Below are 11453 nucleotides of genomic sequence, written 5' to 3' on the forward strand. Positions count from 1 at the left end.
TTTGCAGACCCTCTGAATGAGAATGGGGTCAGGGGTGTTATTTGTTTAACAAGAGCCTCAGGTGATTATTATCTTTGAGAAAATTTGGGGAAAGAGTTAATGTGAAAATGCCTTACAATACATGAGGACATAAGGACATAATTGGGGGAAAAAAAACAAAGCTGAATAAATGAACTAAGGACCAGGCAATATTCAGCAAATCACAAGTTACTTGGCTCAATCTTTCTCTTAGGTATTCAGGAGAATAGTATTAATACCTATTACCACCCAGACCTTGGGGGAGGATTAGAGTCCATTACTGGAAATTGCTCTGAGCTCCCTGGGAAGGTAAGTGCTATGTAAACACCAGCTGTTAGGTTTATTGGTTCATTGGAAGTAAGTGGGAAAGGTTGAGAAATATTTGTCTCAGAGAGCTACTCTCTTAGAATTGTGTGCATGGGCTGGAGCTCTAAGAGACCAGGCACTGCTGGGGATATGGGCAGTAGAGAAAGTCAGAGACTGCAATAATGCCCAGCAGCTGAATCTCAAAACTCCAGGGGCCAGGCAACGAAGGGGGAAAACCCATCCCCACTTTGGAGAGCAATAGGTCCTATCCCATTGACAAATGCTTGAAGAGAATGCTTGGCTTTTTCAGGTGAAATAATCTAGTCCCCAGGAAGAGGATCATTTTTTATGGCCCGGAACGCCCCACTGACAGTTCTCCCTGAGGAGTCATGAAGAGGGATAAGGCTCAAAGATAGGCATTCCAGGGCCTTTGCCCTTCGTCATCAGCAGCATGTGATGGAGTCAGCAAAACTGAACCCCTGCCTGGGACAGGCCACCCCAGGTTCTGCAAGGGTAGCCTTTTGTTTCAAAGATGGTCTGAAAACATCTGCTGGGGGGAGGAAGTCTGCTCTGAACAAGTGAGGATCACGGCTAAGACAGACATCTATCTCTATCTCCTTTCCCTTCTCTCCTGCTTCTCCACCTGCTTCCAAAATCCAACTAAGAACCTCTGCCTCTGAATGCCTTCCCCCATTTTTCCTGATTCAGTTTCCCTCTCCTTCCTAAATTCTGTTCAGTTCTTGGAACATAGCTGAATTTAGTAGCCACTGAACAGTTTAAAAACCATTGATCTAAAAAACCTAACCTATTTGATTCCATGGTCTTTTTATGTGTTGAGAATTTCAGCCAAAAACATATTATTATGTTTTTTTAAATACAAGACTGTGTTTCACTTTTGATTACTAGCAAATCATATGAAAAGTAACAATGTATTTCACTTTCCTGTTGTCCTCTACTAACACTTTGGCCACCTCATGCGAAGAGTTGACTCATTGGAAAAGACTCTGATGCTGGGAGGGATTGGGGGCAGGAGGAGAAGGGGATGACAGAGGATGAGATGGCTAGATGGCATCACTGACTCGATGGATGTGAGTTTGAGTGAGCTCCGGGAGTTAGTGATGGACAGGGAGGCCTGGCGTGCTGCGATTCATGGGGTCGCAAAGAGTCGGACACGACTGAGTGACTGAACTGAACTGAACTGAATGTGATAAGTTAAAAGTTTGTTCTTAATTATATAACAAGGGGCATGATTGAGGTAAACTCTAAATGCCATAATTAAAAACTAAAGTGCTTTAGAACTTGTTGTTTAGTTCAATCTGATACTGTTTTGCATGTTTCCATAAGCTTCTGTACCAGCCAGGAGATGGAGAATTACTACCGGAAACATGCTATAGAGCAGACACAATCTGTGACTAAAACGTAATTGGAAGTGTATGTTGGCCTTGGGAAACATCACAAGATGAAAAATTCACTTGGATATCAAGAATTAATAGTAACAGGACATGATTTCCTCTGGGAAACTTATAATAATGGATAATTTTAAAATTTAGGAAGGAATTCTTGTTCACCAGAAGACACGTTTTACATATTATCTAGATTTTCCCCAGAGGATATAAAAGTAGTACAATAAAATTTCCATTATTCAGAATTTGTGATTATTTGCCTAGGGAATGGTCTAAGGTGTACCATTTCCTTGCTATCATTAAAGTACAATTTGAATACAAATATTATGTGATGGATACATCAAGTGGAAACATTTACATTTTTTAGAAAACATTTTGAAGAAATGTTTACATTTAAAAGTTTATTACAAAGTATCTATATCTCTTCATTATGCAAAGATTCCTAGAAACATAGATAATAAATAATTTTGTGAGCCTTATTACAATTGTATTTTCAAAAATTATTTATTTTTAATTGAAGTATAATTGCTTTACAATATTGGTTTCATCTCTGCTACAATTGTGTTCTCCTAAAAGCTTCTACAATTTAACCTTATCACTATCAATTTAGCTTTCCCCATATTAGCTTGTCCTTAATGTATTTTCCAGCCTTTCTCACACTTAGATCAGTATCACAGCAAATCTGAAGTTGACAGAAATCAAGTAATGATAGTAATGGTGATGATGCAAATAACCCAGAGAAATGCTGTACCTAACCTAATTATGCTTAAAAATTGTACTAAACCTCTTATTTGCAGATGATCTAATTTCTTTGGGGCCGCTATGACTTTCTAGGATGACTGATTTATAGGATTAACATAGTAACTCCAGGACTGTGTACAGCCTGAAGTCCCTGTTATTTATAAAGAATTGGTGAGTTCTGTGAGTCCCCATGGGAGAGTTGGCCCAACTCCTGTCATACTGGATGGGAGACTTGTGATAAAGAGGGTGAAGAAGGAAGGGATGTAGATTTCATCATTGCCCAGAATTAGCTTGAGGAGGGATAACTTACAGCATGCAGTTAACCAGAGGCACCAAGATCAAAGGCTGACTGCCATGTATCCAGGAAGCATAAGACTGTGCAGGGAAGAAAGAGGAAAGCAGATGTTAAAATCAAAGAAATCTGAAAATGTTTTGGTAAATGGCTCTCAATGAGCCACACGGGACATCTTCATAGGAAAAGCTGAGCGGAATCCTGACAGGTTCAGGAGATTAGTTGATTTCTTTTTTTCTCGTCTCTTCCTTTGCTCCTCACTCTTCATCCACTCCCCTCTCCCCGAAGGACCAACAATTAATTGACTAAACCACAAGAGGTCCCTAGGTAGATGTTGACTTTCATCACTTCACCTTCCTCCTCTATCAGTGGGGTTGAAGACAATGGCTGCAATGAAAAACAGGTCTGTCCTAGAGCAGAGAAAGGAAAGTAAAACGATTTCTCCAAGGGAGAGAGAAAAATATGAAGGTAGCATTTACAATCTCGGAGAAGGCAATGGCACCCCACTCCAGTACTCTTGCCTGGAAAATCCCATGGATGGAGGAGCCTGGTAGGCTGCAGTCCATGGGGTCATGAAGAGTCAGACACGACTGAGTGACTTCACTTTCACTTTTCACTTTCATGCACTGGAGAAGGAAATGGCAACCCACTCCAGTGTTCTTGCCTGGAGAATCCCAGGGATGGGGAGCCTGGTGGGCTGCCATCTATGGGGTCGCACAGAGTCAGACATGACTGAAGTGACTTAGCAGCAGCATTTACAATCTAACAATAGATCCATAAAACTTTCATAATCATCTGTGGATCTCTTGTCACCTCTGGCCATCTCTGTTGCAAGCCCTCTCAGAGGTTAACCAGGAGTCCCAGTGTGCAAGCTGATACTCTTCCATTAGTTCCAACTGCTCCACTCCTCCCTTCTTGCCCTGCTTCTGAAGATGCTGCTGCTGCTGCTGCTGCTGCTAAGTCGCTTCAGTCGTGTCCGACTCTGTGTGACCCTATGGATGGCAGCCCACCAGGCTCCCACATCCCTGGGATTCTCCAGGCAAGAACACTGGAGTGGGTTGCCATTTCCTTCTCCAATGCATGAAAGTGAAAAATGAAAGTGAAGTCACTCAGTCATGTCCGACTCTTAGCAACCCCATGGACTGCAGCCTACCAGGCTTCTCCGTCCATGGACCTTCCAGGCAAGAGTACTGGAGTGGGGTGCCATTGCCTTCTCCACTTCTGAAGATGGGGGCAGTGCAAAATAAAGAAGGTTGATTTTGCAGCCACATACACCTGAGTTTGAACCCCCAGCTCTAATATTTGCTACCTATGTGACCTTGCAAGCTGTGTAACATCTGATTCTCAGTTTTGACACACCTATCTTGCAGCATTGCTGTGAAGATAGAAGCAAAATATAAAATAATGGAGCAATGCTGGGAGCATGTAGGTAGACAGACCTTGGGAAGATGACAACTGCTCTAAGCTTTAACTAATTTTCTTGTCAAATGCAGAAAACAATAATATTCAAATTATATAGGATTCCTGGGTAGATTAAGAGAAAGACAACATGACACTGTAGTTAAGGGCTCTGTGATCAGTTTGTAGGTTCAAATTCTGGCTACATCCTCAGTGGCTGTGTGACTTTGTGAGAAGTACTTAATCTCTTCTTGCATGGGCTTCTCAATCTGTAGCATGGGATTTTCCAGGCAAGAGTACTGGAGTGGGTTGCCATTGCCTTCATGGGGATAGTAATAACACTTAATTTATGGGGTCGTTACATGGATTAAATTAAGTTTTAGCCTCAAAGCACAAGAATAATGCCTGGTATGTAGTAGAGTGAAGTCAATCAGTTGTCTGACTTTTTGCAACCCCATAGACTGTAGCCTTTCAGGCTCCTCGGTCTATGGGATTCTCCAGGCAAGGATACGGGAGTGGGTAGCCATTCCCTTTTGCAGGGGAGGTATATAGTAAATGCTACATAAATGTTTGCTAAATTTAAAAATGAGTCATTGTATCATTGTTGTTGTTCAGTTGCTAAGTCACGTCTGACTCTTTGCGACCACATGAACTGTAGCACACCAGGCCTCCCTCCCCTTCACCGTCTCCCAAAGTTTGCTCAAATTCATGTCGATTGAGTCAGTGATGCCATCTAGCATCTCATCCTCTGACGTGTCCTTCTCTTATTGTCCTCAATCTTTCACAGTATCAGGGTCTTTTCCAATGAGTTGGCTCTTTCCATCAGGTGGCCAAAGCATTGGAGTTTCAGCTTCAGCATCAGTCCTTCCAGTGAATATTCAGGATTGAATTCCTTTAGGATTGGTTTGATCTCCTTGCAGTCCAAGGGACTCTCAAGAGTTTTCTCCAATACTACAGTTGGAAAGCATCAATTTTGGCACTCAGCCTTTATGGTCCAACTCTCATATCCATACCTGACTACTGGAAAAACCATAGAGCTTTGTCTGCAAAGTGATGTCTCTGCTTTTTAACACACCATCTAGCTTTTCTTCCAAGGAGCAAGTGTCTTTTAATTTTGTGGGTGCAGTCACTGTTCATATTGATTTTAGATCCCAAGAATATGAAATCTAAGTTTCCACTTTATCCCCATCTATTTGCCATGAAGTGATAGGACTGGATGCTATGATCCTCGTTTTTTGAATGTTGAGTTTTAAGTCAGCTTTTTTACTCTCTTCTTTCACTTTCATCAAGAGGCTCTTTAGTTCTTCTTCACTTTCTGGTGAAAGCCATAAGGGTGGTATCATCTGCATATCTGAGGTTGTTGATATTTCTCTCAGCAATCTTGATTCCAGCTTGTGAGTCATCCAGCCCAGCATTTTGTATGATGTACTCTGTGTATAAGTTAAATAAGCAGGGTGACAATATATAGCCTTGACATACTCCTTCCGCAATTTTGAAACAGTCTGTTATGCATCCAGTTCTAACTGTTGCTTCTTGTTCTGCATACAGATTTCTTAGGAGGAAAGTAATATAGTCTGGTATTCCATATTAAGAATTTTCCACAGTTTGTTGTGACCCACACTATCAAAGGCTTCAGTGTAGTCAATGAAGCAGAAGTGGATGTATTTTGGAATTCCCCTGCTTCTTCTATATAAAACACTGTAACACATTATATCCAGGACATAATCAGAACTTTAATAGTAATATAATTAGCCACTAAATTATTATATCATAGTTTTAGCTTAACATCAAGTAACATTACATGTGAATTTTGAAAAATTCTACAACGAAACAAATCACAGAATTATAAATCCCAAGGTGGTAGAACATACCTGAAAGATCATCTGGTGTGGTGGTTAAAAAAAAAAAAAATGACCATAAAAATCTTCAGCTCTCATCCCAGCAAGAGACATGACTTATATTTTCTTTCAGTGAATCTGGGCTCAGTACTTACATTATATAACAGCATGGAAGTGATATTTCATCTTCCCATTTCTTAAAATGTTTACTCTTGTAACCCGGCCATCATGCCAATGTAAAAAACTGATGCCTTTAGCTCTCTGAGCTCCCAGCTGGCACATGAGTGAGCCATCTTGAAAATGCACATCCTTTTCTGCTCAGTTGACCAAAGCTGACCCTGCATTGAACCGATACTAGTTGTCCCTACTGAGCCCTATACAAATTACAGACTTGGGAGAAAAACTGTTGTTCCTTTACAGTCATTAGTTTTAGAGGAATATGTTATGCAACAATCAATAGCTAACATATCTAGTTCGTTCTCCCACAGATGTCTGCATCTCCTATACACCATCACCTATCTAACCTTTGCTTAACTATTCAACAATATTTATTATTTTTTATTGAAGTATAGTTGATTTACAATGTGTTAGTTTCTGGTGTATAACAAAGTGATTCAGTTACATATATATATATATATATATTCTTTTTCAAATTCTTTTCCGTTATAGTTTATTCCAAGATACTGAATATAATAGATAACTATAGGTCTTTGTTTATGTATTTTAAATACAGAGGTGTGTGTCTGTTAATTCTAAGCTCCTATTTATTCTTTTCCTTCCATTTCCCTTTGGTAACCCTAAGTTTATTTTCTATGTCTGTGAGCCTGTTTGTTTTGTAAATAAATTCATTTGTATCACTTTCTAAAAAACTATTTTACACATATGAGAAATTATGTAGGATACCTATTTTTCTCTATCTGACTTACTTTGTTAAGTATGATGTTCTCTAGGTTAATCTATGTTGTTGCAAAAGGCATTATTTCAATCTTTTTTATGGCTAAGTAGCATTCTGTTGTATGCATGTGTGTATGTATATATATACAATACACACACACACACACACACACACACTAAATCCTCTTTATTCATCCGTGAATGAACTTAGGTTGCTTCCCATGTCTTGGCAATTGTAAGTAGTGCTGTTGTGAACACTGGCATGCACGGTTTTTTTTTTTTTGTTTTTTTTTTTTGCATTAGAGCTTTCATCTTTTCTGGACGTATGCTCAGGATTTTCAACAAAGGAAGCAAAAATACATAGTGGAAAAAGGCAGTCTTATCAGCCAGTGGTATTGGGAAAGCTGGGTAGCCATATGTAAAATCAATGAACTTAGAACATTCCTTCACACCATACACAAAAATCAAATCAAAGTGGCATAAGACTCGAATGTAAGACATGACACCATAAAACTCGTAGAACAGAACATAGGGTCTGTATCTTTGAGTAATGGAAATAAAAACAAAAATAAGCAAACGGGACCTAGTTAAAAGCTTTGGCACAGTAAGTAAACCTTAAACAAAATGAAAAGACAACCCTGAGAGTTGGATAAAATATTTGAAAATGATGTAACAGATAAGAGATTAATCTCCAAAATATACAAACAACTTATGCAGCTCTATGTCAAAAAGCAACTCAATCAAAAAATGGGCAGAAGATCTAAATAGGCATTTCTCCAACGATAACATACAGATGGCCAACAGACACATGGAAAGATGTTTAACATCACTAACTCTTAGAGAAATGCATATCAAAACCACAGCGAGGCACCACCTCACACTAGTCAGAATGGTCATCACTAAAAAGTCTACAAATAACAAATGCTGGAGAGGATGTGGAGAAGAGAACCCTCCTACACTATTGGTGGGAATGTAAACTGGTGCAGCCACTATGAAGAACAGGGTGGAGGTCCTTAAGAAACTAAAAGAGCTAACATATGATTCAAAAAATATTTATCGAATATTTACATAACATATCTTTCTAGGTATGAGGGAATGCAGTGGTGAATAATAGGTTTTGGCTACAAGATTCTTCATTCTATGGAGGAAAGAAAACAAATGAAAACATATACTACAATGTCTGGGTTTGACAGGTGCTATGAAGAAAAGGGAGATGTATAAAGAGTGATGAGCTGTGTGCGTGTTGGAAACAGCTGCTTCTATTCCAAAGGGGATTTTTTTAAATTCATTTTTTAATTTGAGGAAAATTGCTTTACAATGTTGTATTGGTTTCTGCCATACAACAATGCAAATCAGACATAATTATGCATATATTGCCTCCCTTCCCTCCCTCTAGGTCATCTCAGAGTGCCAGGCTGGGCTCCCTGTGTTATATAGCTAGGGATTACTGCCTAATGAGGTGACTTGTGAGCAAAGATTTGAATAAAATGAGGGAGCTGGTTTTACACACACACTGAGGGTTCCTAGCAGAAGGAAAAGCAGTGTAAGATCTGAGATAGACGCATGCCCACATGTTCAAGGAATAATAAGGAGACCTGTGAGGTTGAAAGGAGGGTGCAAGGAGCCAACAGATCATAAGTCAGCTCTGAGAGAAAATGAGGGCATTAGAGATCATGAAAAAGAAGTTGAATTTAATTCCAAGGGAGATGAAATGTCATTGGAGGGTTTTGATCATTGAAATTTTTAAAAATTGAGGTAAAATTTACATGAAACAAAATGCACAAATTTTATGTGCAAAATTCGGTAAGTTGTGACAAATGTATACTGCGTATATAACCCATTATCACAAAAAGCTATCTTTTGTTCCCTACTCATCAATCTTCACTCCATATAATAGGCAACTGCTACTCTGATTTTCATTACTGTAGTTTAATTTTAAATACTCTTGAACTTAATGTAAATGGAATTCTACAGTGCATACTATTTTGTGTCTGGCTTTCTTCGCTTAAAAAATGTTTCTGAGATTCATCCATGCAGTGGCATGCATCGGTAGTCCATTCTTTTTCATTGCTAAATAGTACTAGATTATATGAACATATCACAGTTAGTTTATCCATTCACTTATTGATGGACATTTAGGTTGTTTTCAGCTTTTATCCACTATGAATAAAAATTCTATAAACATTCCTGCAGAAATCTTTTTATAAGAATATGTTTTCAGCTCTCATAGGTAAACATGTGGTGGGTCCCTAGATAAATGCATGTTTAACTTGATAACAAACAATTTTCTGAGTTGTGCCATGTTATACTTTCACCAGTTTTTCAACTTACTAGCTAACATTTAGAATTGTCAGTTCTCTCTTCTACCTGGCTTCTTACTTTTACAGCCATCAAGAGGTCCTGTGGTCTCATGTTTCACTAAAGGGCTAAGATAGGAAAATAAGGTTTTGAGAAAAGACAGTAAATTATAGGAGAGAATTTCAGTATGTTTATAGTTGTTCACATGTTTAAAAATATCTGTTGAACTGAAATAAGTTCGCAGTCTTCATTTTTGTAATGCAGTTGAGTATCTGACAAACCTTCTTGCCAGACAAAATTTTCTATCCAATTTCGTATGTACCTCTTCTGTTGTTAGAAAATATGGGATATTGTCTTCAGTAGTATAATTTTTGTGTATTTCAAAACAGTAAGCTATCACTCATGCTTTGCTCTTTTCCATGTCATATAATTCCAATTTTCTTAACATCTTCATGTAAATGTGATTTTTCAGTCCTTTGATCATGTGTGTGACTATTCTCAGAAGTGCTTCAGAATGGACTATACCTAGTTATTCAGTTGAAACAATAGTTCCAGGTTTCAAAGCAGTGATTTCAGCTGTAAATTTACATAAAGCATTTCCCTGCATGGATGCATATGTGAGCTAGTGTGAATTTGTTTTCGTGGGGTTGTACAATTTTTCTACTTATCCTCTTTCCAAGAATGAAGCCATGAATGGTCTCTAGCCACAGGTGTGCTCTACGTATATGTGGAATGTTATAGAGTTGAATAAACACAGCTGCACGTATTAAACTGTATGACCACACAAACACACATACATGTGCACATGCACAGACTCTTGCACACACGAAGCATTCAGATAAATCCAGTCAGGGTGTTTATTTGAAGGGGTTATGGTGTGGTCACTCAGGTATGTCCTTTTGCTTGGTTTATTAGCTTCTTCTGTTGTTTGGTGACATAAACACCCTGCCCTAGATTTGTTGTTGTTGTTGTTGTTTTTTTAAATTTTATTTTATTTTTTAAACTTTACATAATTGTATTAGTTTTGCGAAACATCAAAATGAATCCACCACAGGTATACATGTGTTCCCCATCCTGAACCCTCCACCCTCCTCCCTCCCCATTCCATCCCTCTGGGTCGTCCCAGTGCACCAGCCCCAAACATCCAGTATTGTGCATCAAACCTGGACTGGCAACTCGTTTCATACATGATATTTTACATGTTTCAATGCCATTCTCCCAAATCTTCCCACCCTCTCCCTCTCTCTCAGAGTCCATAAGACTGTTCTATACATCAGTGTCTCTTTTGCTGTCTCGTACACAGGGTTATTGTTACCATCTTTCTAAATTCCATATATATGCGTTAGTATACTGTATTGCCCTAGATTTGTAAGGGTCTTTTCTACAGCAGAGTTCTTTCCCATTTCCATCCTTTACATTGCCTCCTCTTCTGTTTCAGGAAATGAAAACAAACCACATCATCCCATACAAGTCCTGTGTGAATGGGATGGGACAATAGCCAATAACTGCAAACCAAGAGAATCATCTTTCAAATGTGAGACTACTATACGCAAGACGATTTAACAGTTTAGGTTCTCCTTTTAAAAATATTTTACACAAATTGAGGGAGAAAAGACAACATTTTGATGTATTTTCTGAGGTTCTCATAGTTTTCAAATGGGTTAAACACTCATGAAGAAAAGCGATTAAGCTCCTGTTATCTACATTTCAATAAGAAAATAACTGCTTACTATATTGGTTTGTAATTGATCATTTTACATGTCTGTCTTTCCTACATGGTAATAAATAAGAACTAATGCTTCACTAATCTATGGTATACCTAGTGAGAAGTATAGTTCCTGGCCCATAATAATGGCTCAATTAAAAAATAAAAAGCAATGCCATTCTGAATGAATGAATTCCTCTAGAATCTCAAAGCCAGCTCATGATGTAAGTAGAAGGCAGAAGGCTGTATAAAACTTTTGTCTCCACCAGTCTAATGAAAAGGGCTCTTATCAAGGTCCCTAATAAGCTCCTTTGTGTTAAGTCCAAAAGCAAATTATTAGTTCTCTTTTTTTCTCAATGACACTCTTTTCCCTGTTTCCATTCTTACCCCTGCCAGTCCCTAACCCATGCCCCACACTTTAGTCTCCACATTATAGTCAGGGTTTTCTCTTCTAAGACACAAATCAGATTGTGTCAGTCTTCTGCTCAAAGCCTTTCAAAGGCCTCCCACTTCATGTAGAATTCAATCCAGAGTTCTTACTTTGGTCTTTAAGGCTGTAC

General features: G+C 38.6%; 1 long non-coding RNA gene across 1 annotated transcript; it reads left to right on the plus strand.

Moving 5' to 3' along the window:
- The first annotated feature begins 238 nt into the window (after window positions 1-238).
- On the plus strand, window positions 239-11008 carry LOC129654869 (uncharacterized). The gene is made up of 3 exons (XR_008715628.1): window positions 239-327; window positions 635-902; window positions 10627-11008. It is a non-coding gene; the product is annotated as an uncharacterized LOC129654869 (long non-coding RNA).
- Window positions 11009-11453: the final 445 nt, after the last annotated feature.

This window comes from Bubalus kerabau, chromosome 6 (assembly GCF_029407905.1).
Source record: "Bubalus kerabau isolate K-KA32 ecotype Philippines breed swamp buffalo chromosome 6, PCC_UOA_SB_1v2, whole genome shotgun sequence".
NCBI classification, from domain to species: Eukaryota; Metazoa; Chordata; class Mammalia; order Artiodactyla; family Bovidae; genus Bubalus; species Bubalus kerabau.